The sequence below is a fragment of the Cylas formicarius genome, unplaced genomic scaffold (genome assembly GCF_029955315.1).
Source record: "Cylas formicarius isolate icCylForm1 unplaced genomic scaffold, icCylForm1.1 PGA_scaffold_4__25_contigs__length_36172078, whole genome shotgun sequence".
Classification (NCBI taxonomy): domain Eukaryota; kingdom Metazoa; phylum Arthropoda; class Insecta; order Coleoptera; family Brentidae; genus Cylas; species Cylas formicarius.
Window position 1 is genome coordinate 29,078,128 of NW_026844334.1, and position 26,772 is coordinate 29,104,899.

Genomic DNA, 26,772 nt, shown 5'->3' on the forward strand with positions numbered 1-26,772 from the left:
TTTTCTCGCATGAAAGCCCATTTAGCTAAACGACGAAATGCAAGTAAGTACCTTTGTTTTCCTCCTATATTTAAGGCAGCTGAATTATCAGCTTTGACGGTAGGTTTGAGTCCAATGGCAGGAATGATTGGTATGCGATCTACTTCCTCTACAACCTTCGGTGGGTCTTGGCTATTTGCAGGATCCTTTTTCATCTTTTTTCCGGTTCGTATTGTAATCCCATTGCTCCCAAGTCTGCCACGAAGTTTTCTCTCCATCTCATCCATGTAGATTTTGTTCCCAAACCATTCTGATCATCCGACGGTCTAATTTGATTTCTTTAACGATGTCTGGGTCCGTACTCGGATCTCTGCACGGCCCAAAGATTTTACGTAAACCCTTTCCGTCAAGACGCTTCAGTTTACTATCATTTTCTATTTTTGTTAATAAGAGCTTCCTTTAGCGCATCTCAGCCGCCTTAGATTCTTACCTTGATTTTATAGTACATACTATTTTCCTGGTTTCATTTTTCCCCAAGGTATTTAAAACTAGATAATCACTGAAATTTGTAGTTTCTGTTATAATATTTTGCCGACATGCATATATTTTGTTCAATTTTCATTTATCCTAAAACCCATTATTTCTGCCTGTATTGCAAATTTGATAAACAGTTTTTTCACTGTGAAAACCGTGTCTCTAACGCTAGGAGAATTCATGCAACAATTCAAACGGATCTGACAGCATTTTTCCGATTTTTTACTCTTCTATTGGGAACCTTTGACGCTTTTTTTTTTGCTATATACAGTTGGTAAAGTTTGTTGTTGTAACAAGGTGTGGCAAAACATTTTTTTTACTGGTCTATCTATCTAGTCAATGCCATCACTTCTTTCTTCCATGTCTCTCTGTCTTTTGCGATTTGCAACCATTCGGGGTTCCGCATGTTTATCTAAATCATCAGACCATCGCACCTCTGGTCTTCCTCTTTTCCGCGTGTAATTTCACGGTGTCCAGACCAGTCCAAGTTGACGCGCTGCTTCGATTGCACACAGCCAATTTACTAGCGGATACCAAAAAAGTGCACTAGCGGCGTGTAATCGACGTTTATCCGTATGTTCTGACCTATAAATTGCCTTGAGCAAATCAATTGATCCAAGTCTATTGCCATGTTATTTTCGACATGAGCTAAAGGGATGTATAAACTTATTGTTGGGAATAGTATAATTTCACTTAGAACTCTTCCAGAAGGTTAAGTAGGTTTTATCATTTATGAGAATTTAAAATTTACAGAACGCATTACTTGATGTCTGAAGAAGGTATTTTCCATGCTAACATTATTATACGCTCATCGTCATTCATTCTATTTAGTTTTCATTTTATTATCTTTCGACTTCTTATGAATTTATATATATAAACCTATAGCTTATCGATTGGCCGCGAGTACAGCACCAAGAAGTTATTCTTCTTCCTTTCCTCGCGGTATTAAATTCTTGAACTTAACTGGCCATCTATACCCGCCAGCGCCCTTAGGCGCATGCTCCACTAAAAATCACGGTGAAGCGCTAAATCGGTCGCTCTCATCGTGTGGTTCAAAAAGTGCCGTTGAACGCATCAGGTCATACGCGTGGTGATCAACAAATTTCCTCACCACTCGAGGCACAGAGAACGCAGCACGGGCCGGCCCCTCCGGAAGGAAGACCAAAAGCGAGGTAGGGTCAGTTAAGTAATTAAAAATCTTTTGATCCTGTCTTGAGTAATTTTTGCGACTTCTTGCTGTGCCAGCTGCGGCCAAAGTCCGTTTCCGCGCGGACAAAACATCTTTGGTCCTTACGAGCCCAATTAAAAAGAACTAACTTTTATCTTATTATTGTGCAATCAATATTCTCAATTTGAAATTCACGATTACGTGCTATGCTTTGCGAAAAATCTGTTTATTCCTTTACTTTTTTTGTGTATGAAGGCCATTAGCATCAACACAAAAAGATCAGTACGTTTTTTTTTTATATTTACAGATTCGCATTTGATTTCAATCGACTGGATCTCGGTTTCAAACATTGTTTCGTTTTAACGTTCAATATCGGAACGGCCAGAGTTTCAGGCGTATTTGTTTACTTTTTTGTCGAATTTCTTTCGGTCTAGTTGAAACTCGGAACAGTTTGGTTTTCATTTTTTTATTATCATTATTATTATTTGAGTAATATCGCTTTTCTCTCTGAATCTGCGTAGTGTTCGATAGGTTTTTATAATGGCAAAATCTTTAGGTCAGAATAAAGCCACTCGAGGTTTTTTTATAAGTCGTTTGACTGAAATTTATAATTGTTCTCAGACCTGTCTCACTGATTCTACTAAGTTAAATCAATTTAAAGCTCGTTACGAAGGAATTGAACACATTAGAAATAATTTTGAAGCTCATCATCATGCAATCATTGGGTCACAACAGATGACTGACAAGTCTCTGGAGGATGAAGACGAAATTCGTCGAGAATTTGTCGACAAATATTTCGTGATAAAATCTATATATATGGATTTGTTTCCTACAGCGACTCAAAGTCCTGTTGTCCCATCAAACCAAACAATTTTTAATGCTACCACTAACCAAAAAGTATATGAGGTTGATGTACCAATTTTCAGGGGCGATTACCGAGATTGGCCGACATTCATTGACTTGGTATTATTGGTATTGGTATTAAAGGGGGGCGCCCTCGCGGGCGTCCAAGCACTTAGGCCACCAGATGGGCCCGTTGTGCCCCCAGGCCGCTCTAGAGGGCGTCCAGAATGCCGCCCCTCCTGTAGAAGGTCAGCAACTCCTTTAGCCCAATACCGTGCACTGAGTCCGGATCGATCAGGGCCGTTCCAAAGACTCCCAATCTTGCCCATGTCAAGGCAGGGCACTCGGTGAGCAGATGATACGGGGTCTCCTCCCCTTCCATGCACCACTTACACTCCGGGTCGTCTCCAATGCCTAGCAAGCAGAGATGCCTCCTAAGCCTGCAATGTCCTGTGTAGGCCCCTGTTAGTGCTCTACACTCCCTCCTGGTCAGTCTAAGCAGCTCCCTCGTCCGAGGAAGGGCGGGCCCATCCATCATAAGCCTCGCCTGCCTCATTCCCGGAGCAACTCTCCAGCCCCCCGCGGCCCGGTCTCTCGCCCAGGCTTCGAGAGCTCCCCGCCTCACACACGGGGCGATCCCCAAGCGGGGCTCTGGCCCATTGACTTATATGATAGTTTAATTCATAATGTCGCGAACATGCCGGCAATTCAAAAATTCGGTTTTTTGGTCAAACATTGCCAGGGTGAACCCCTCAATTTATTAAAAACGTTGCGCATGACTGAGAGCAACTACCCCGTTGCTTATCAGGCATTGCGTGATAGATACCAGAACAAAAGGTTAATGGCCACTGAATTTTGGAACAACATACACAACGCTCCTAAAATGTCATCAGACGAACATTTAGTTTTGCGACGTTTAATCGACACATTTCAAGAAAACTTGGCGGCATTGAAAATTTTGGGGTTTCCCACTGTCGAGTGGAATTTTATTCTTCTCAATTTGCTTTTATCAAAAATTGATGTGCATTCAGCTAAGTCATTTGAGCTTGCGCACAGCAGTGTAGAGCTTCCTTCATACGACGATTTAATCAAATTTTTAGATAAAAATTGCAAGGCATTATCGTCCTTTGAACTTTCAAGTCCAGAAGACACCATTCGAACAAAATCAGTCAGAAACCAAAGCGAACGCAGTTTTAAATCTAAATTAAATCCTAAAGGTTTCTTAACGCAGGATAGTCCAAAATGTACATTAGGATGTCAGAGTAGACACTCGTTGATTAAATGTGCAGTTTTCAATTCGAAAACGCCTCGTGATCGTTACACCATCGTTAAGCAACATCGCTTGTGCACATTATGCCTCAATTTGCGGTGCAGCGCTAAAAAATGTTCGAGCAATACAGCTTGCCAATTTTGTCAAAGTCGGACACACCATACTTTGCTCCACTGGGGAGCCGATTCTCCTTCCAAAGGCACTTCGCCACAGACACCACATGACTCATCATGCGAACTTCCTCACTCCGTTGCATCTTCTGCATCGGTAGAGCTAAACTCACCTAAATCATATGCCTCTTCTTCGGCGAATATAACCGACTCAACCTTACTCGCTACCGCCCTCGTACAAGTGGCTGACAGACATGGCAACCTACACACTTGCGGAGCGCTGCTGCCGATCCAAGTTTCAAGACTCCTAGTGGAATCGACATTTTACTAGGTGCCTCCATATTTCCGTTACTCATGTTGGATGGCAAGATTATGCAATCTCCACATGATTCCATTGCCTTAAACACCATTTACGGCTGGATTATCATGGGAAATGTCAAATCATCTGGCAACTCTCGTTTACATCCACGCCATAGCTTCTTTACTTTATCAGATTCTCTTGAGAGAACCTTGTCCAAATTCTGGCAACTTGAAGAGGTTCCTCATACTGAACCTATGTCTGAGTCTGACAAGTTATGTGAGCGATTTTTTAACACTACTCACTATCGGGAATTGTCTGGGAGATTTATAGTATCTCTTCCCTTCAAAGCAGACGAGCCTGTTTTTTCGACTTCTAGGGATATTGCTCTGAAACAGTTCTATTCTTTAGAGCGACGGCTCTTAAAAGATGTTGATCTCTATGAAAAATACTCTGCTGTCATTCGTGAGTATCTAGACTCCAAACATATGAAAGTTGTTGCTCCTCCTGAAATTTCGACTGATACTCAAAAAATGTATTATCTACCCCACCATTCGGTTATGAAAGCTAGTGACCAAAGCGTGCGCGTAGTATTCAATGCGTCTTGTCCTACTCCACAAGGATCACTCAATCAGTTTCTTCTGTCAGGTCCTAAACTCCAAAAAGACATCACCGCAATTGCTTCAGAAACTTTCCATTATCATTTTCTTGTGACATCAAAGCCATGTATCGTATGATTGTATTAGCATCGGGATTATCAGAGGCTAGTATGGAGATTTTCTCCCGAGCAGCCTATCCAAGATTATCGTCTTACCCGCGTTACATTTGGAATCGCATCATCTCCTTATTTGACACTTCGAGTCATTTTACAACTGGCACGAGAGAGCTCAGAAGCATATCCTAACGCTTCAAGAGTTCTGCAGTCCGACATATTTGTCGACGACATCTGCACAGGAGCTTACACCTTGGAGGAAGCATTGACTCTTAAAGCAGAGCTTGTTGAGTTATTAAATTCCGCAGATTTTGAGCTGCGGAAGTGGTCAAGTAATGATCTCAACTTTCTTAATACAATTCCGTCAAATATTCGACAAACTTCTGTTTCACTAGACACTGACACTGACTGTTTTCACAAAGTCCTTGGTCTCCAATGGGACCCAGTGAATGATGTCTTTTCATATCAGGTCAATCAAACCGACGATTCTTGTACGAAAAGATCAATTCTCTCTACCATTGCTCATACGTTTGATCCAATCGGCTTGATATCACCTTGCTTATTTCTTGCAAAGCATCTAATGCAATTGATGTGGGCAGAGGGTGTAGATTGGGATGATACTCCAACCCAAGGTCTTGTCGATCGATGGTTGACAAAAGTCAGTTACCCTTGATTTCCCAGATAAAAATTCCCAGGTACATCTTGACACCAAATCTTCAGTCTCTACAACTCCATGTTTTCGGCGATGCTTCGGAAATTGGTTTCGGCGCATGCGCGTATTTTCGAGTCGCCGATTCAACTGACAGTGTATTTTCCACGCTCGTGACAGCCAAGACCAAAGTTGCTCCACTAAAAAGGATCTCCCTTCCTCGCCTCGAGCTATCAGCTTCAGTTTTGGTCGCTGATTTAATTTCTTTCATCAAAGTCAGTTATTCTGATGTTGATTTTGAATCCATTTTCGCATGGTCTGACTCGATGGTAGCTCTCGGTTGGATAAGAGCGCCTCCATATAAATGGAAAACCTATATCGCAAATCGCGTATCTCACATTCAAAATATTCTTCCTCCATCTTCTTGGAGATTTGTCCCAACACAACTCAACCCAGGTGATATTGCATCACGTGGTATGTTGCCGGAAGAGCTATTGAACAACTCAACTCTATGTGGTGGAACGGCCCAGAGTGGCTACGTCGTTCGTCTGACCAATGGCCGAACAATCCAACTCCTACTCTCGACTCACCAGATATTCGGAAAGAGGAATCAAAAAGGTATGTTTACTCGACTTTTCCACAAAAATTCTTTCCTTTCTCGGATTTATTGGACAGATTTTCTTCTCTTCCGAAAATTCTTCGTATTATCACTTATGTTTTTCGTTTCATAGATCTGAAAATAAAACGTCAGTCTGTTGATACATCAGTGATGAATGAAATTGAATTACATAACTCATTACTCGTCTTTGTTCGAATCGTTCAACAGCAATGTTTTCGACAGGAATTTGATCTTGTTTCCAAAGGTCTACCTTGCTCCAAACCTATGCGCAAGTTGTGTCTTGTAATTGATACTCAGGGTACTCAGGGTGAGCGGAAGGCTAATTACGTCCATGCTTCCCTATGAGCAAAAACACTCTGCCCTCTTACCATCAAACCATAAACTGACAGATATGATAGTCTGTTATTATCACAATAAATACCTGCATCCAGGTTTTCAAACTTTGTCCTATTTGTTGTTACAACATTTTTGGATTATTGCTTCCAAACGAGTCATCAGGAGGAATTTGTCTCAATGTTACCGCTGTTTTCTAGCAAACCCTATACCGTACATTCCCCGTATGGGCAATCTGCCCTCTTATCGCATCACACAACTCAAGCCATTTCAGTGTGTTGGTGTCGACATGGCAGGTCCTTTTCAAATTACCATGGCAAAGTTACGAGGTGCTAAGACTCTAAAAGCATATCTTTGTCTTTTCATCTGCTGTTCAGTTCGTGCTATCCACCTTGAGTTAGTTTCGGATTTATCAACTGATGCATTTTTAGCCGCATTGCGACGCATGATTGCGCGCCGAGGAAAACCTTCTGCTCTCCACAGCGACTGCGGAACGAATTTTATTTCTGCGTCAAAGTACATAGCCAATATCATGTCCGATGCAGCTAGAGAAGAGCAGATCTCTTCGTCATTTAATCCTCCCTCTAGTCCGCACTTCGGTGGCTTGTGGGAAGCCGGCGTCAAAAGCGTCAAAAAACACCTAGTCCGTGTAGTAGGTGACCGCATCATGACCTACGAAGAACTCAATACAGTTTTGGTTCAAATAGAATCAATGGTTAACTCTAGACCCATATGCGCTGTCAGTAACGATCCCAATGACGTGAGCTGTATTACACCAGGTCATTTTTTGATGTTGGCTCCAGTATCGACACTCCCTGACCCTGATATTACTTCTTCAAACATGTCAAGACTAAACCGTTGGCAGCTAATCTTGCAAATGCAGCAGCACTTCTGGCGTCGATGGCATAATGAATATCTCACAAGCCTCAATCAACGTAATAAATGTTGTGACATCCGCCCCAATCTTGATGTGGGCACATTGGTGGTCTTAAAGGAGGAAAACACTCCAGTTCTTGACTGGCGTCTTGCGCGTATAGCCGAGGTCTACCCTGGCCCTGATGGCATTGTCAGAGTGGTCAAGGTTCGTACTGCGACTGGTGTCTTTAAGAGACCTGTTGTAAAACTCTGCCCCCTCTACTAAATTAATAGCGTGGTAAGCACATTTTTCGCTTAAAGCACACAAGATGTTAGCACTTCTATTAGTAATATTTATTAGTATAGTTCTGAATTTTCATTTTTTTTTTAACCTCTAACTGTAGGTAAACATGGGTATCATTTTTTCGGAACCGCTTTTTTGTTTTTTTTTTGGGAAAATACCTACTGCATTTTGGTGGGCGGTATGTTTAGTTTTCATTTTATTATCTTTCGACTTCTTATGAATTTATATATATAAACCTATAGCTTATCGATTCGCCGCGAGTACAGCACCAAGAAGTTATTCTTCTTCCTTTCCTCGCGGTATTAAATTCTTAAGTAAGTTAAGTTAAGTTAAGTTAAGTAATCAAAAATCTTTTGATCCTGTCTTGAGTAATTTTTGCGACTTCTTGCTGTGCCAGCTGTGGCCAAAGTCCGTTTCCGCGCGGACAAAACACATTCTCTCAAAAAACTGTCTGTTTCGTATAAGCCTTTGATTTTATCACATTTTAATTTTGCTTACACAATTTGTGGGGCATTTTTAAATTTTATTGATATTAAAAAATAAAGAAGGTTCAAAATTGTTATGTGGGCTTAGAGGTTCCTATAGGATTAAATAATTCAACAGCACTTTCGCTTTGGAGTTTCAACTATACCCCAGCAACCACATTGCAACTCCGTAAAGCCGCAACTGCAAACTATTGTCACATCAACAAATTTGAAATATTTATATGGGGAATTTTTGAGTTGGAAGGTTGGACCCGTCCACTATGTATCCCTCCCAAAATTATTTGTTAATGTTACTAATGAAAACTACAGTGATTTTTAAAAAACAAATTACTCTCCCATTAAGGACATCAAGAATTTTTTTAATATTCGTCCAAATGTCATCATTTTCCGACTTGTAACAGTAACTTGAGAAATGACGAATTATGATTCGGCCTTAAATTTTGATTTTCGCACATTCCCAGTGTCGTAATACTCCCGAACCGTCTCAAATAAATAACTAAAAAACTTAAAAACTTATTAACAAATTAATTGTGAGAAATTGTATATATTTACTTTTTATAAAACTTCTGGATTCTTCCTGAGTCGGTTTTTGTTGACTCGTCAATAATAAACAAATAGTAGAACTTTAAACATGAAACATTTGATTCCAATTCATTCCTACCATTCTCCTCAAACACTTAATGTCCAGTCTGATGGCAGCTGGCCATTTAAAAGTGTCCCTAATACTATTTCGCTTGGATTAACTATGAGAAAGCTGATTTTTTTCATCTTCATACGAATGAACGCTGTTTCTAGTGAAGGACATTACAATGACATTTCGACGATAATTGTCAAAAAAGAAGCTATAATGTGGCAGCGGTAAGAAAGTAACGTGCAAACTGCTACGCTAAGTCATAATTCCAATATGCAGTAAGACATGTACACTTCTTGATAAATATCGCTTTTTCGCTGTATCTGCAATTTTTCGGGTAATTAAAACACCCGACCGATTTTAAAGTGATAACCAACTCCAAATATATCACGTTTTGCTATGCCCTAGATGGTAAACTAGCAACAAAACAACATTAAGGGGTCGATTCCTTGTTTAAAATAAAGGGTAGTTTTTACAATTATAAAAACACTTACTGCTTTTTTTTAAATGAAAAACTTACGCAATGATATGAAAAAAAAATTCGATGGACAGGTTTATTAGAAACCTTTTTGTCTCATGCAATTTTTTCATAAAACTCACAGTTTCCAAATAAAACTTTTAGCATTGCGTTTCATTATTACATTGCAGCAATATTTAAAAAAATAATCTTGTTGAATGTTGTCAAACAGTTGTATTTTTTACCAGCATTTACAGTTTTGTGGTAAAGAATTACATTTTAAAAATAATTTATTAATAAACATTTCTGCAACTGATTTCTTGCGTAAACTATGAATCAATATCTTATTTAAAACATTTTTCTTTAAACAATGTAACTCATATAATAACGCAACAGATAAGCAAGATATCTAGCAAACAAAATAAAAAAAACTATTTTTATAGTAAGTATTAAAAATGTCTGCATCGTAAGGTGGATTAATTCTTATGATCAATTTTTTTAGGTGTTTGCATTGGGGTAGTATAGACGAAATCCTTTAGGTATCCCCAGATTCAATAATCCCGACGTAACTTTTCTTGTAGAAAAAGAAAATAGGACTCATCTCTTATTCTTAAAAGAAAATTTGACCCAATTAAATGATCAGGGATAATTCCCACCCAAACATTAACTTTAAGTAATATTGATGTCGATATTCTGTACTTAAATGCAGATTATCTTCAGCCCATACGTACCTGTTGTGAAAGATTTGAATTGCATTTCTTTTGAAATTAACTTCGTCCAAAAAGAGGATTTTTGAACAAAAAAAGGAAACATTGCTTGTGTATAAAGACGGCAAGTTTTAAAGAAAATTTCGTTTATTATTGAACCATATGATAATTTACTCACTATTTCAAACATGTATCCAATCTCTTTTATAGTCCTGAAAAAATTTATCAAGTTGCCGAAAAGTCGACAACATTTGGATTTGATTTTTCATAAACCCATCCCAAAAGTAATTAACCCCTTAATGTTAATTATTTCTCTTTTATTTTTCATATGATATTATTGAGTCTCTAACATAGCTGGCATTCGAACTCACGATAGGCTGTTATTTTGCATTAACAGATTCATTACATTTAAAGGTAATTAGCCATTAAGCAATAAATTGAAATATCTCATTTTGTTAATCTCCATTGCTTCCAATAAGTTTATGTTATGGCTTTTTGATGCACAATGTAATATCAAAATTATTATGAAAACTATGCATTTCTGAACTTTTATTTTTCTTCGCTCTTTTTATGTTAATGTAAATTTTCGGACGTGATCCACATTTTAAACTTTGGATTTTTTTGTGACTTGGGTTCATTATTATTTTTTAAATTATTTCCCATAGTATATAATTTGTTTTGTGATTTAGTTATAGTTAAGTCCAAGAAAGTTTAAAGAGCTATGTTCCTTCTCCCTGAAAATTTCTGCAAGGCATAGACTAAGTGAACATTAAAATATCAATAATTTTGGATTTGTTTAAGTAAAAGTTACCTCAGTTTAAGGAGTCACGTTTAATTACATTTATCAACTAGTAAATTGCAACAGTACGTACCTGTGGAAATTTTAAACAATTAGGGAAACGGTTTTATGTAATCGTTGTTTACGGATTTTCTAGATAACAGTTCGCGTCACGTGCGTTAGCTGACTGTACAGTAATTCATCGTTAAATGTCTTTATAAAATGTTCGCCTACGGTTTTAATATCGCACGCGAAAATTCCGAGTACTATGAGAAAATTAACCAGAAGTACAATCGCAGAATGAGCATTAGACTCGAGGAGGTTAGGATTGCGAAATGTAAAAACAAAGGTCGAAGGGTTTCGTTGTGTTTGGTAAGTAATTTTGTTTGTTTTCACAAACTCCAAACTTTTTCTTTAAACAGTACTGCAGGGTGCGGTTCCGTTTCGTTTTTCCAATCATACAATAAAAATAAGTAATTAACAAAAAGATTTACGTTTCCACTAGTGGGAGCGTTACCTAAAATAAAGTGGCAAAACGCTTAGTGGAGGTGTTCCTCCAACCTCTAATTCTGTTTTTTTTTTCGAAGCATCCCTTAGGACTTGAATGGGGGTGTTTTTTTTTTAAATAGAATTGGGCTAATTAATTAGACAGACCAGAATTTTTTATACTTTTGAAAGTTGATCTCGATCTGACATTTGATTCTGTATAATTTAGGCCTGATTAGCAATTTCCTCTATCAAGTAAGATTTTTTTATCAATATTAATAGAATTAATAAATGAAAATCTCGGTTACTTTAAACAATATTTTTATTTGTGCAAAAGCAAAACCGAATAAAACAATTTAAATGAAATAAGAAAGTCTCAAACAATAGTTAAGTTCATTTAATTTTATAAGGTGACTCGCTCTTCGCCGAAAAACTTCGTTTAGTGAATTTTCTTGTATATTCCATGGTCAGATTGTCCCTTTTTAATGACCAGCAGTAGTCTGCCATAATTACAATGTTCCCTCGACCTTGATATCTGCCTCCCATTTCTCCTCCTCCGCTCCTCACTCACGGCACGAAGATTCTCGGGAAAGTAGTCCAGAAGTGAGTGTAAAAAGTGTAGTTCTATATTTGCATCCCATTTCCCTAAATTTCTATAACATGTTTTCTACAATGTCTTTATAATTTAGATATTTGTTGTTTTCTAGAAAACCTTGTATAACATCATTAAATGAAACTCATGCAACTTTTTCAGATTCCATCATGGTATTCACAAAATCTCGATCTTCCATTAATCGCCCTATGTATGGACCTACAAAAATTCTTTCCTTTAATTTTGCATCTGAGATAGCATGAAATTTTCCGCATAGGAATTTTAAAAATGTTGAGATGCTCTCGGACCTCCGAGAGTGTGTCGTGAGTTCTACGGCGGTAAATAAGGCACAAAATTTGAAAACTACCAAACTTTTACTGAACGTAGCACTACAAATTTCTAAAGAAACAATAATAATCACGGGCACTTTCTTTATCCCCAGGAACTCCGTCCTGTGGAACGTCTTCCGCCCGTCTCCTCAGCCTTCACTAACCGACTTCTTATCCGGGGATTGCAAATATCCCTTGTTGCCGCACTTCACTTTTAATCGCGCACCACAATGTTCCATATTTATTTAAGACTATCGGGAAAACTATTTTTTCATCCGGGAGTGAAATTATGAGCAGCTGTAGAATTGTAGTCTGTACCAAGTTTCTTTATTATATTTTAAATATCGATGCAATAAACAAGTGAACCACTTTGTTCAATATAGCCCATAAATTCTGTCTCTTCTTGAAATATGAGATTTTAATGTCTTGTGCCAGCAAATTTTATTTTAAAGTTTAGATGCTAAAATTTCGGAAAGATCCTTAAGTAAAGCTAAGTATCTCATTAAGTCGTGAAGTTCTAATTGTGAAAATAACTTGCTGCTGAGAAACACTCCGTATATCACCAACTTCACTAAGGGTATCTTCATCTATTTAAAGTTTAGAAAAACTGGTGATATCTCTCGAGGTTGGAATAAACAATGTTTTTCAAATTTTTAGTATAATATCCTCGAACATTGCAGATGCACATATTCTAGAAGGGAGGATCATCTGGTGAATGATCAATTTTTACTTACTGTAATTTCATGTCTAAATTTCTTAACCACAAAAGAACACACATAGCAAAACTTATCTGGAATAATTTTACAAAGTCATAGTATTTTAAGGAGAAATTTAAGTGCACATTACTCACTAACCTGATGAAAAGACTGATTTGAAAATATGAACTATATTTGACTTTTGGGGATTCGCCTATAATATTCTGTGACAAATGTTATGATGTATGAAATTTTTTAAACAATCAATATGACATCTTCAAACTAATTCAATATTGCTTGATCGAAACAAAAAAATATACATTGTTTTTCAATTACTTTAATCCCTTTAATTCCAAAATGTGAAAAATACCAAATCACAAAATCTTTGTTGGCCTGTGTTATTAATTATTGATGAATGACATTATTGACAATTTGACTTGCTGAGTAAATGTTTAACAAATTTGTGCATGACAACTAACAAAGTACATTTCTGAAAAAGCGAGGGGAAAAGAAAATTACTTTGTGTAGGATTTTGATGACATTTGACATGGCATGCCATTTCTGGTAGGTTCAAACACTTTTTTTTTTCTCCCATTTCATAGGAGTACGGGCTTTTCCATTGTTCTTTGAATTTTGTTTTCTTTATAAGTCTATTCGCAATGTTTTCTCTTGTTTTTTTCAACTGGCCTGAACAACTTGGAATTATTTTGGTAGGTTTTTCATTATCGATCTTCTTTACAACGGTTTACAAAGGTTTTGCAAAAATTCTTATATATTCCTATTTCAGCTACATTCAATATATGTTAAAAAAATACCATCGCCCAACTTTTTGTTGATCGTGCAGTATTGTATTTGGCATATAATTTGTCAACAATATCTACTCTTGATTTTATTTATTACAAAATCCAAATTCAGTTTTCATCTGACACCGCTGTACTGATGTCTGATAGCACTACAGTTGTGCCTTTTTTCGGTACATACGATACCAGTGTTTCTGTAGCATGATAGCTCCCTTGGAAAACTCGAGCTAAATACAGCAGACGTAGCAAAAACTTTAATTTCAATTCGATCCGTTTCATTGTAGTCTCTCAAATTCAATATTTTATCGTCAAAAAATGGTCTCCAATACTGTTCTTGGCATTGTTTGCCGTTTGACTAACGACTTCTTTTAATTTGACTAATATATTGTGCGGAGCTGAAGTGTGTTTTTCTCCATTTATTACCATCTCGATTTACATATTTTATTCCAACTCCACTTGGTAACAACTTAGTACATGATTCATGGCAACAATGTGGCCATAACAAATTCAAAAAATTGCAATAAAGAAAAACCACTGTGGTTTTGAATTTATTTACGACAAAAAAGTTAGCTTTTTGTTCCTCAACTCTGTATCCGAGTCAACTGATCCAACTTCTTCCAAATTGTCTTATCCTTTTCAATCTCAAAGTCGCCGATGTTTTCGTCAGATAAAAATTTGGATACTTCATATAAAATAACGTGATTGAGTTCTTCATTCTCTTGAGGGTTTTTCATATTGTACAACTTTTTACTCATTTCTTAATATGTTGTAGTGTATCCGAGACGGCATTGAAAGTTCGAATGAGAGTGCATCTCAATTGGATATCTACTTCATTTCCAACAGATCAAATATCGCCTATTCAAATTCGGAATCTGATATAGACTACCCCTGACGACGGCATCAGGCGAAGGGTCTTTTGTTAATAAAATATTATTTCAACTGAAACTGAACTATTGACAGATGTTTCATATTAAGTTCAACACCAACATTTCAAACGGAGGGAATATTGTTTTTATAATAAAAAATTGTACAGCCGCCTTTTAAAAGAATATTTAGCCTTTAATATTTTAAATTCATTTATTACATTATTATTTAAATTTACAAAGAAACTTCCATAGGCTACTGTAATACTTTTTACAAAACTTCTGGATTCCTCCTTCGTCGGTTTTTATTGAGTCGACCTTGCTAACGTTTCGCCAATCATCATGTTGGCTTCTTCAGTTTCAGTCAAGTTCTGAAGAAACCAACAGGTTGAGTGGCGAAACGTTAGCAAATAGATACACTCAAAACCGATAAAAACAACGGTTGATTAATTGTATTACATGCTTTATAAAACTCTAACAAAACTAACAATCAACTTGCCGTTGCATCAGGACTTAAGAAATATCATCAGTAATATTGATGAGAGAGGTGCAACAGCTGTAATTAATAATTTGAATAATGTTTTTATTTGTCCCAAGTAAGTAAATGCAAGTCATTCTAATGTAATTAGTAAGAAATTTTGTTCTAATTTTTTTTACTGGTTCATCTTGTTCGACTTTCAAAACGTTTGCTCACTTAAAATATTTTTATGCCCTACCTAATTATCAAAATATAATAAGAAAATTTAAAAATCTTTAGTGTATCTCGAAAATAAACGAAAAATTCTGTTTACGTTTATCTCATCATGTTATTCTTAGCAGAGTACATTAGAACGTACAGTCCCGAGATCATATTTGGCGTATTTTGGACTTTACAGACAGAAAGCCCAGCTTGTTATATTTTCTCGAGTTTCTCAGAAACAATTTCTCGCTGGAATCATTTTTCAGATTTAAGTTTCTCATAAAATTCTTTAACACTTTTTAATTTAGCCTTCCTGGTATCCTATAGTTTTCGATATTCCGATGCATGCCTTTTTTATATTGGGCATAAAATATGTTTAAATTAGCTAGTCTATCCGGAAGAGATATTTACAATGTAACTTAACTTATGCAAGCACATCTGAATCTGAATTTTGTCGAAATTTCTCTAATAATTAATACCAAAGTTTTTTGCTGGATAGAGGCAGAGAGAGGTTGGAAGTTAAGCTTTGGAAGGAATGTTATCTTTTAAAGTTAGAAATCATTGTATAATTAAAATAATCTACAATGCAATTTCTGAATTCTATAAAAAGAAAAATATGATTTGATAATGATTTGGTAGTTGAACAATAGTAAATAATATCTAGTTTATATTAACTAATATGTTAGATGTTTGACTGTTTGTATGGTTACTAGCTGGCGGCAGGTATTTGGTTAATTTGTGTTATGGTTATGCTGTATATGCTCTCTTTCCTCAACTCGACAACAGAATAAAGAAACAAACCAAAAGTAACTAAATTGGGCAAATAGAGCCAACAGTATTGATTGGATGCGAGCGCGTTCAGCAAAGTGCTTTTCCTTAAAACTTTTAAAACGTTTTATCATTCGGAACTCATTATTGATATTATTTTTGATCATTTTATGATATTTTTTTATGATTTATGATAAGGTTAAAATTACTGCGCATTTCACACTAAAAAGTTCCCTAATAATGTTTTTATACGAATTTTGATAAATAAAAAAGTTATTTTTCATAATATCTATAATAATTATTTTCAAAATGACTTAAAATTAAGTAGCGGTTTTATCAATTAAATATTTCTTAAGACTTGAACCTATGACACATAAGTCGATTTTGCTCGATGTAATTTATAGATTTTTTTAAATAATTTTTTTAAATAATTTATAGGCTTTTGCTTTTCAAACACTTCAGTTACGATCGCCCTGTACAACAGAATTTTTGCGCGTCAATTGGTCAAGCCATTGACCACCATTTATGATTGATAATGATCGGCTTCGATATGCTCCATTAAACCTTAGACAAGCATCTAATTTCTTGGTTAGACTAGCCTTTTCCCATTGCAATCTGATTTTAAGTTTAGATCAATCAGGATTGAATAGTTGCACCTCTTTATAATTTTTAAGAACGCCATTCATTGACGCTTGACATTTTTTTTCGTCTGGGAGAAATGGTTTTTCCTAATGATGAATAAGTTAACAGAATTATACAGTAAAGATATAAAAATGAACTTGTTAGGTGTTACAGTAAATTAGATAAGTTGTTGGTTTATACATTTTCAACAACTTCATCCAATCCCCGACTTTTTTTTTGGAAGGTTTTCGATATTTCTACTAGACATGTCCTTGACTGGATTTTCGAGACAAGTTCGATATAAAAACGTCCTCTTGGTGCGTAAACTATGCAGTTTTTAAGATACGAGGGGTCATTCATAAGTTTGGATTTTGGAAACGATCAATAACTTTTGTCGGAAATTTTTAATGGAAATATTTCTGGACTCACAGATTTTTTCTAAACGGATGTATCACGCTTTGGTTCATCAGATCCGTAATATGCCAAGGACTGAACAACTCGATGTCCTATCACATTCTCTTTTGTAAAAACAACAAAATTTTCATGTAATATCGTCTCCCAAAAAACTATCCTCCAAACACATATTTTTTGATAATATTAATTGTAAACACACGCGATAATCATGTTCGTTAACATGTTCTATATTAAATAAATATTTAACGATATAAGCATGTTGGCACTTAATTGTTGAACAAAATTATATCAAAAATACTCCAAATAAATAATTAATCACCATCATCACTGTGATGGGGAAAACCACATAAAAAACTTACCGAAAATTCGAATTTACCTCAAATGTGATATGGAAACGAGCGCAAAGTACAGACTCACAGGTATAAAAAACTGAACCTTTACAAATTTTTTCATCTAAATAGTTTTATTTTACTACACTGTTTTTGAAATATCCACATGAAAACTTGGATTCGGGGTGTTTCAAGGTGCGAATACGATTACTTTCAATTTTTTCAGACCAGTCTTCAGAAACTCCCGATGCCAAGTTTTGCTTAAGCCATAGAGAAAAAACTAGTTCCAGTTTAAAAATTTTACTCCTTGTATCTCACTAATGAGCGACATTTTGTTGAGACATGTTTGGCTTAATATCACTAATTTTACTAGTTTAATCTAGGATTGCCTTTTGGTGCATTTTTTTAAACTAAGCTGGGTACGAAAAAATTCAAAGGATAAAAAGTTTTTATTTTTGATTGTGTAAAAAAATAAATGCCTTAAATAATCAGTGCCGTATCATTTTAAATATAAAAATCGTTAATTTTTGTTAAAATAAGCTAAAGACTTTTGACTAATTAATTAATTTATAAAAACCCGTCTTTCTTAAACTTTGCCACGCTATATCTCAACATCAAACGAAGATTGGACTCATTATTATGTGACTAAAAAACCTTAATTTTGTCTGATGTGCCCTTGTGTCAAGTCTTGAAATACCCAGTATTTATATAAAACACACACTCACGCACACACAGACACACACTCACACACACACACACACACACACAGACACACACACACACACACACACAGACACACACACACACACACACACAGACACACACACACACACACAGACACACACACACACACACACAGACACACACACACACACACACAGACACACACACACACACACAGACACACACACACACACACACACACAGACACACACACACACACACACACACACAGACACACACACACACACACACACACAGACACACACACACACACACACACAGACACACACACACACACACTCACACACACACACACACTCACACACACACACTCACACACACACACAGACACTCACACACACACTCACACACACACTCACACACACACTCACACACACACTCACACACACACTCACACACACACTCACACACACACTCACACACACACTCACACACACACTCACACACACACTCACACACACACTCACACACACACTCACACACACACTCACACACACACTCACACACACACTCACACACACACTCACACACACACTCACACACACACTCACACACACACTCACACACACACTCACACACACACTCACACACACACTCACACACACACTCACACACACACTCACACACACACTCACACACACACTCACACACACACTCACACACACACTCACACACACACTCACACACACACTCACACACACACTCACACACACACTCACACACACACTCACACACACACTCACACACACACTCACACACACACTCACACACACACTCACACACACACTCACACACACACTCACACACACACTCACACACACACTCACACACACACTCACACACACACTCACACACACACTCACACACACACTCACACACACACTCACACACACACTCACACACACACTCACACACACACACACACACACACACACACACACACACACACACACACACACACACACACACACACACACACACACACACACACACACACACACACACACACACACACACACACACACACACACACACACACACACACACACACACACACACACACACACACACACACACACACACACACACACACACACACACACACACACACACACACACACACACACACACACACACACACACACACACACACACACACACACACACACACACACACACACACACACACACACACACACACACACACACACACACACACACACACACACACACACACACACACACACACACACACACACACACACACACACACACACACACACACACACACACACACACACACACACACACACACACACACACACACACACACACACACACACACACACACACACACACACACACACACACACACACACACACACACACACACACACACACACACACACACACACACACACACACACACACACACACACACACACACACACACACACACACACACACACACACACACACACACACACACACACACACACACACACACACACACACACACACACACACACACACACACACACACACACACACACACACACACACACACACACACACACACACACACACACACACACACACACACACACACACGTACAGACATTTTCCAATTCATTTATTGATAAAAAGAATTTTCATTGACGTTTTCTGTAAGCTCGCATGTATACTAAAATTGCTTGTGGTCTAAGGTGAATGGTAAGAGGAGAGCCGAGGTCTTGGTGCTAAATAAGGATAAGGCAAGTAACATTTCCACATAAACCCACCCGTTCTAATTCCATGGTTCCACATACTTAAGTAGGCTTTTTCCCATTCTGGACGCACCAACTGCTGTGACCCACTTAGAATAGAACTTTTCGGTAGTTAGGTAAAATATCAAAATTGTAATTCATATGGATCATATGGCTCGAGATTGGAGTCACAGGGAGCAGATAGAATATTTTTCTATATGCGTTTGTAGGTAATTAGTCACTCAATAGTTCGACAATTAAGTTGATCGAGATATTTTTATGCAAAACGCCCGTTACAGATTTGAGTCTCCTATTTCTAGCCGCTGATGGTCCTTGATTTCTATATTTATAGATTGGTTAGGTTGCTGTCAATAGAGAATCTTGGTGAAAGTGAACTTTCACGGGACCATGTCGGTACAATTTTATCGTAAAAAGTTCTGGTATTTAAAAATCTGCCCACGCACAGTGGATTCGTTGTATGAGAACATGAAGATTCTGTAATATTTTACAAATACAGAAAACACACAATTTTTGACATGAATAAATTTTCTAAAGATTTATTTGAGTTGACGTAGACAAAAAGAAATTTTCGGAAAAATATGATGAGTATTGCAGAGATTTCGCCAACCATTTTCAATGGTTGTACTTCGTTGTTGGATACCTCCTATTGCGGTGTTAATTATGGAGTATTTTTCTAGGACTGTACTTTCACAGTATCATAGGCCTTTGTTAGGTGCACGAATAGTAGATGTAGTTCATGTTTTCTTTACACTATTTTTTCAGTCAATTGTACACACAGCTAGGCACTGCTCATCAACGCGGAAGCCAGGCTGCTGTTCAATCTCCAGGGAGCCGTACTCCTCCTGTATTAGGTTACTTATTTTTCCATATCAACGGCTGTGACGTATGTGTATTGGTGTTATCCAGGTCTTTTTCAATATATATAATATTTATTCATAAATTTGACCGTTATAAGAAAAATATGCCATACAGAAGCATTTTTCAATTAAGATGAGCTTTGATTCCAGATTCTAGGATTTTAGTATATCGTTAATAATGTTGAGAAGTTCAGGAATAGGGACTTTAGTAAGAACTCTACTTCGTTTTCTTTCGGAAAGTATATATATATATATATATATATATATATATATATATATATATATATATATATATATATATATATATATATATATATATATATATATATATATATATATATATATATATATATATATATATATATATATATATATATATATATATATATATATATATATATATATATATATATATATATATATATATATATATATATATATATATATATATATATATATATATATATATATATATATATATATATATATATTATATTTCACTTTTCAAAAATAACTTTTTAAAAAATATATTTATTAACTTTAAATTAAAATTATAATCGAAATGAAATTGGACATAATAACCTCGTGACGAGAGAATGTTATCAGACCGTTAAAATCAAACTAAAAATGGACATAATAACCTCGTGATGAGAGAATGTTATCAGACCGTTAAAATACAACTAAAAATGGACATAATAACCTCGTGATGAGAAAATGTTATCAGACCGTTAAAATCAAACTAAAAATGGACATAATAACCTCGTGATGAGAGAATGTTATCAGACAACGTTTTACAATAGAAATTCGTATTTATAATAAATTTATGCTGACGTTGACGGGGTCGACGGCTGCGGATGTTGCGACATATCGTTGACACGACGTTTTCGCAATCGTTGCACTCTTGCAGGTCGGTGGCATTTAACCCATATGGACAATAGGATTTCCGGATATAACAGCTCCCCCATTAAGTGAAAAGGTGGAGCCTAGCTGCAGCTTTTCGTAGACTAATTAAAGCGTAGCTTCTCGGGTAGTTACTTCTGGGTGGATGCTAGTCCGTCTTTTCGGAGTTAGTGATTTGAGTTGCATCGGGAGCAGGGGTCTTCGACTTGGCTTCGGAGGTTGTTGGGGATCGTTACCATCGGCGATGCTGAGTGTTGTCGGTTTCTTTCTCCGGCACTTGCAAACGAAATAGCAAAGTACTAAAACAATCATTAAAATAATCGAAATAATTGTCAGCCAGTGAGAATGTTTCTGAAGGGTTGGTTGATGAAGTAGGTTTTCTAATTTTTCCGAATATTCGTGCAGCTTGTGTTGGGCCACGTTAAGGTCGTCGGTGTCGATCTTACTTAGCTTCAGGGGTTTCAACTCTGGGGGTTGAAACTTCTCTGGAATGTGAGAACAGCAATCATATGGAATCTCCACGGCGTGGCTCTTGTAGGTCACGTTCTTATATTCTTCGACAAAGTATTTAGCTCGTACTCTGGAGCTTCCAATAAATGCACTGCAATCTGGTTGTAGTTTAAGTAAAGAATTAGTTTTTAACATTTCGGCTACGAGGTCTCTTTTTCCACATTTAATGGAGATTGGTAGTGGTTCGGATACGGTAATTAACCAATAATTAAAGTCGATTTCTATAACATTGTAATCGGAGGCCAAGACGATTGAAGATTGACATGTAACAGGAACACGATCGGAATGTCTAAGCAACTGCGCTTCGCAAAGGGCTTCTCTATCGATGGGATATTGCATTAAGTTAAAACAGATTCTTTCTTTACCGCGAATTTGTTTGCAGCTTTTTAGATCTTCAGGTAGTACATAGAGTAAAGAATCGTCATCACGCGCAATATATTTTATTGTTGATGGAATTATATGAAATAATCGTGTTCGATTGTCCAAAATTGGAATAGGTAAAACACGATACAATGTGTATATTTCAGGCTCAATTAAGGGTATTCTTAGTACAAAAACAACTTTATTTTCAGTTTGAAATGCTTCTAGCTCCATAATATCTACGTACCTTGCAATGCTCGAAGTATAGGGTGGTAGTGATAAATTATTTTTTTTTTGTCAAGGATTTTGAAATTTCCTGAAGAGAAATGACTAAATCTCGTGGGTAAATAATAGAGCAATGTAAAACTTTGATTCGTGTGAACGTGATTGCGTTTAATATATCGCTGAGGTAAGACTCTAGGTATACATAACCTTCCGTAAAGCTTTCGCAAAGATTAAGTGTTTTAATTTGACATTCGTAAAATGCTACGGTGTCCGAAATATCATAGAGAGATTTTTAAATTTGAGTTAGATCTTGATTAAAAGTTTCTTCGTCGATTCGGAGAGTTTAAATTGTAGAATTAAAAGATTTTGTTACTTTATTTATACATTCATTAAAGTATTCGCCGTCTGTAGAGTCTAGGTTTCCGGTAATTAATTTAAAAATAGTTCTTACACCGTTAATTAAACCGCGTTTAGTTCTAAAATTAAAATTTTCAGTGTTGATAGTAATTTCTGAAAATTTCTCTTCGACTGAGTCAGCAATTATAGTTAGAAGACTAAAATGAGTTTGGATACTTGTTTTTAAGGCTGTCGTACGAGGAAAAGAATCGTCTAACATTTTTTTGTGAGAGAGGAAAGTATTTTGTTATTATGTCGTATGGTTTCTCGCAGAGGTTTTAGTTTTTTTTTATAAACTAGCAGCTTCCATTTGTTGTTGGATACTTTTAGACTACTTTCTTCATGGTATAAGATGCCTACTGTATTATTTACTGGAGTAATGAGGATTTGGGGTGCGACCGTAGAGATCAGTCCCAAGATCTTGAAAGAAATTTAATTTAATTGTAATAAGGTTTAAACTTGTCAAAATTAAATTTTGAAACTTGTTCGGTAGCTAAATTTTTGACAGTGGCTGAAGTTTCAAATACTTCAAGAATTTCATACGGACCGTTAAATTTATTCTGAGCTTTATCGCTAATTTGAGTTTCCTTAACATAAACTTTATCTCCTACATTATATTTAGTCATATTTCTAGAGATTGCTTGATCAAATCTTACTTTGGATTTTTGTTTTTGTTGATCAGTGCGGGTACGCGCGACTCTGTAATAATGCTGCATGCGATTATTTAGGTCTCGGATGTATTTGGTGATGAGTTGTTCTTCATTATACAGAATTTCTGGAGGCCTACTAGAAGTGTGCCCAAATATTAGTTCATAAGGGGAAAAACCATGCGTTTTATTCTTTGTGTTGTTGTAGCAGATTATTGCGTATGGAAGAGCATGAAAGGGGTGTTCTTTTGGATTTTCGGCTTTATGAGCTCGGATCATTTCTGTGAGCGTGGCATGGAATCTTTCTAGTGATCCATTAGATTGTGGGTGGCTAACGCTGGAGAAAGTTAACTTTATATCGTACAAAAGACAAAGATCTTTGACGAGGGAGTTATCAAATTCCCGGCCATGGTCACAATGTATTCTAAGAGGAGTTCCAAAATGTTGGAAGTAGAGAAGAAGGGTAGTAACGATTGTAGAAGCTTTTTTGTCTTTTATTGGATATGCCTGGGTGAATTTTGTGAGTTCGTCTCTTATGGTAAGGGCGTAATTACGAACTGGGAATTCGAAAATATCGATGTTAATGCGCTCAAAAGGAGTTTTAGGAGTTTCTGTGATAACTAATGGTGTGTTGAGGTTTTTACGATAGATCTTGACTTTTTGACATATTTCGCACTTTCTAATATAGTTTTCGACATCTTTGGTCAAGGTTGGCCAATTGTATTTTTGCTTTATGCGTTTAACTGTTTCGTTGATTCCGCGATGTAAATTATTTTTTCCTGAATGGTATTGGTCTAAAATGATAGGGATTTCATCTTGATCGGGAGTTCGAACTATATCTTGGCAGATTCTTAGTTTTATATCATTTTCGGAAAATATAAAGGAGAATACTTCTAATATTGGAAGTTGTAAATTATTTTCAATACAATACAGTTTTGAAAGATCAAAGTCATTTTTAGCTGTGAATAAAATATAGAATAAATGTTGAACTACAGTTTCATTGTCATATGGAAGAGGGATTATATAATATTTCCTGCCTTTGACGGTTTTGCTAGAAAAAATGTTAATTTTGTTAAACGTAAAATTTATATCTTCTTCAAAAATATCGTCCATTATTTTGTTATGCAAATCATCAAGTTTTGATTGCCAAAAGAAAGTGACAATATCTTTGTGGTTTTTGTCGAGAAGTTGCGAATTAGAGGTTTCTATTTTGGAATAATCTATAAGGGATGTGGTTTTGTGAAGGTATGCGAAGTTGTTGTATTCTTCTGTAACTTCCGCTGTGTCGTCTTCGATATCTGAATTATTAGAATTGTCATCGTGAACGATTTCTTCTTTACTTGTGGATGGTCGGTTGTGAATGTCATCGTTATTAGATGCAAGGATAAAAATCTTCTTTTGGAGATCGACACAATCTTGAATATGGTTAATTTTAACACGGGATAAAGCGTCTGCGTTTTTATTTTTTTTACCGGGCTTATACACAATGGTATAGTCGTATTCTTCAAGCTTAAGACGCCATCGAGCTAAACGACTACCAGGATCATTTATCGAAAATAGCCAAGTTAAAGGACGATGATCAGTAACGAGAGTAAATTTTCTTCCGAACAGATAAGGGCGGAAGTGTTTAACTGCCCATACTATGGCGAGAAGTTCCCGTTCTATAGTTGAATATTTCGTCTCTGCACTACATAGAGTTCTAGAGGCATATGCTATGGGAAGGTCTTTTCCAATGGGACCTTGTGAAAGAACTGCACCAATGGCAAATGCACTGGCATCGGTGGTTAGGACAAAAGTTTCCTCGAAATTTGGATAAATGAGTATTGGGTCACGTATTAGAGCGTTTTTAAGCTCATTAAATGAATTTTTGCATTCTGAATTGAATACGAAGGGTGTGTCTTTTTGGAGAAGTCTAGTTAAAGGTTTTGAGATCTTTGCGAAATTGGGAATAAAACGTCGGTAGTAACCGGCTAAACCAAGGAAGGATTTAATGTCTTTTGGTGATTTTGGTTCTGAAATTTTTTGAATAGCGTCTATTTTCTCAGGGTTGGGTTTGACTCCATCTGGGGTCACGAGATGCCCTAAATAAGCTACTTCCTTTCGAAGAAATTCACACTTGTCAGGTTGGAGTTTGAGGTTTGCACCACGAAGGCGTTTGAAGACATCAGTTAACCTTTGTATATGTTCGTGTATGGTAGCGGAATAAACGATAATATCGTCCATGTAAACGAGACCTCGTTCGTTTTGAAGACCTAAGAGAATGTTGTCCATGACACGTTGGAAAGTGGATGGAGAATTTTTTAGTCCGAAGGGTAAACGGAGAAATTCAAAATGACCATTTTCAACTGAAAATGCAGTTTTAGCAACGTCCTTGGGATCAATTTCAATTTGGTGAAACCCAGAGGCTAGGTCCAAAGTAGTGAAATATTGACATCTGCCTAACTGGTCTAAGAGATCGGAAATATTGGGAAGAGGGTATTTGTCGTCGACAGAGACTTCATTTAGTGCGCCATTTTTGTTTCATAGAAGCGTCTAATTTTTTTGGGACAACCCAAACAGGGGAAGACCATGGAGAAGTGGAAGGTCGAATGATTCCTTGTTCGAGCATTTTGTTGATTTGTGACTTTACTTCTCGTTTGTGGACATGTGGGTACCTATATGATTTGGTAAAAATCGGTCTGGCGTTGTTCGTTTCAATAGTATGTTTAATTTCATTAGTAAAACTTAAATGATCTCCTTCTAAATAGAATATATCAGAAAAATCAAGACATAATTGTGTTATTAATTCTTTTTCTTCTTCGTTTAAATGATCGGTGCGTAACTGGGATTGAATTATACCGCGCCTATCAACAGGTTGAGGATTTAAATTGAAGATATTATTTATTTCTTTTTCGTTAGGATTTGTATTAAAAGGTTCGATAGATAAATTTGAAAAATCTATAGTTTTTGGGATAGCATTAGCGTTAATAACAGTAGTAAAAAATTCACCTTTGTTATTTACTTTAACTAAAGCATTAGGTAACCTAACTTTTTCACATTCTTGAGAGTGGAGAATAGCG

The 26,772-nt window shown here is 36.4% G+C and overlaps 1 protein-coding gene across 8 annotated transcripts in view; it reads left to right on the top strand.

Annotated features, from left to right (window-relative positions):
* LOC132700465 (protein lap4) overlaps positions 1-26,772 on the top strand; it is a gene marked incomplete at its 3' end in the record, with an annotated part of 233,088 nt that overhangs the window by 111,257 nt on the left and 95,059 nt on the right.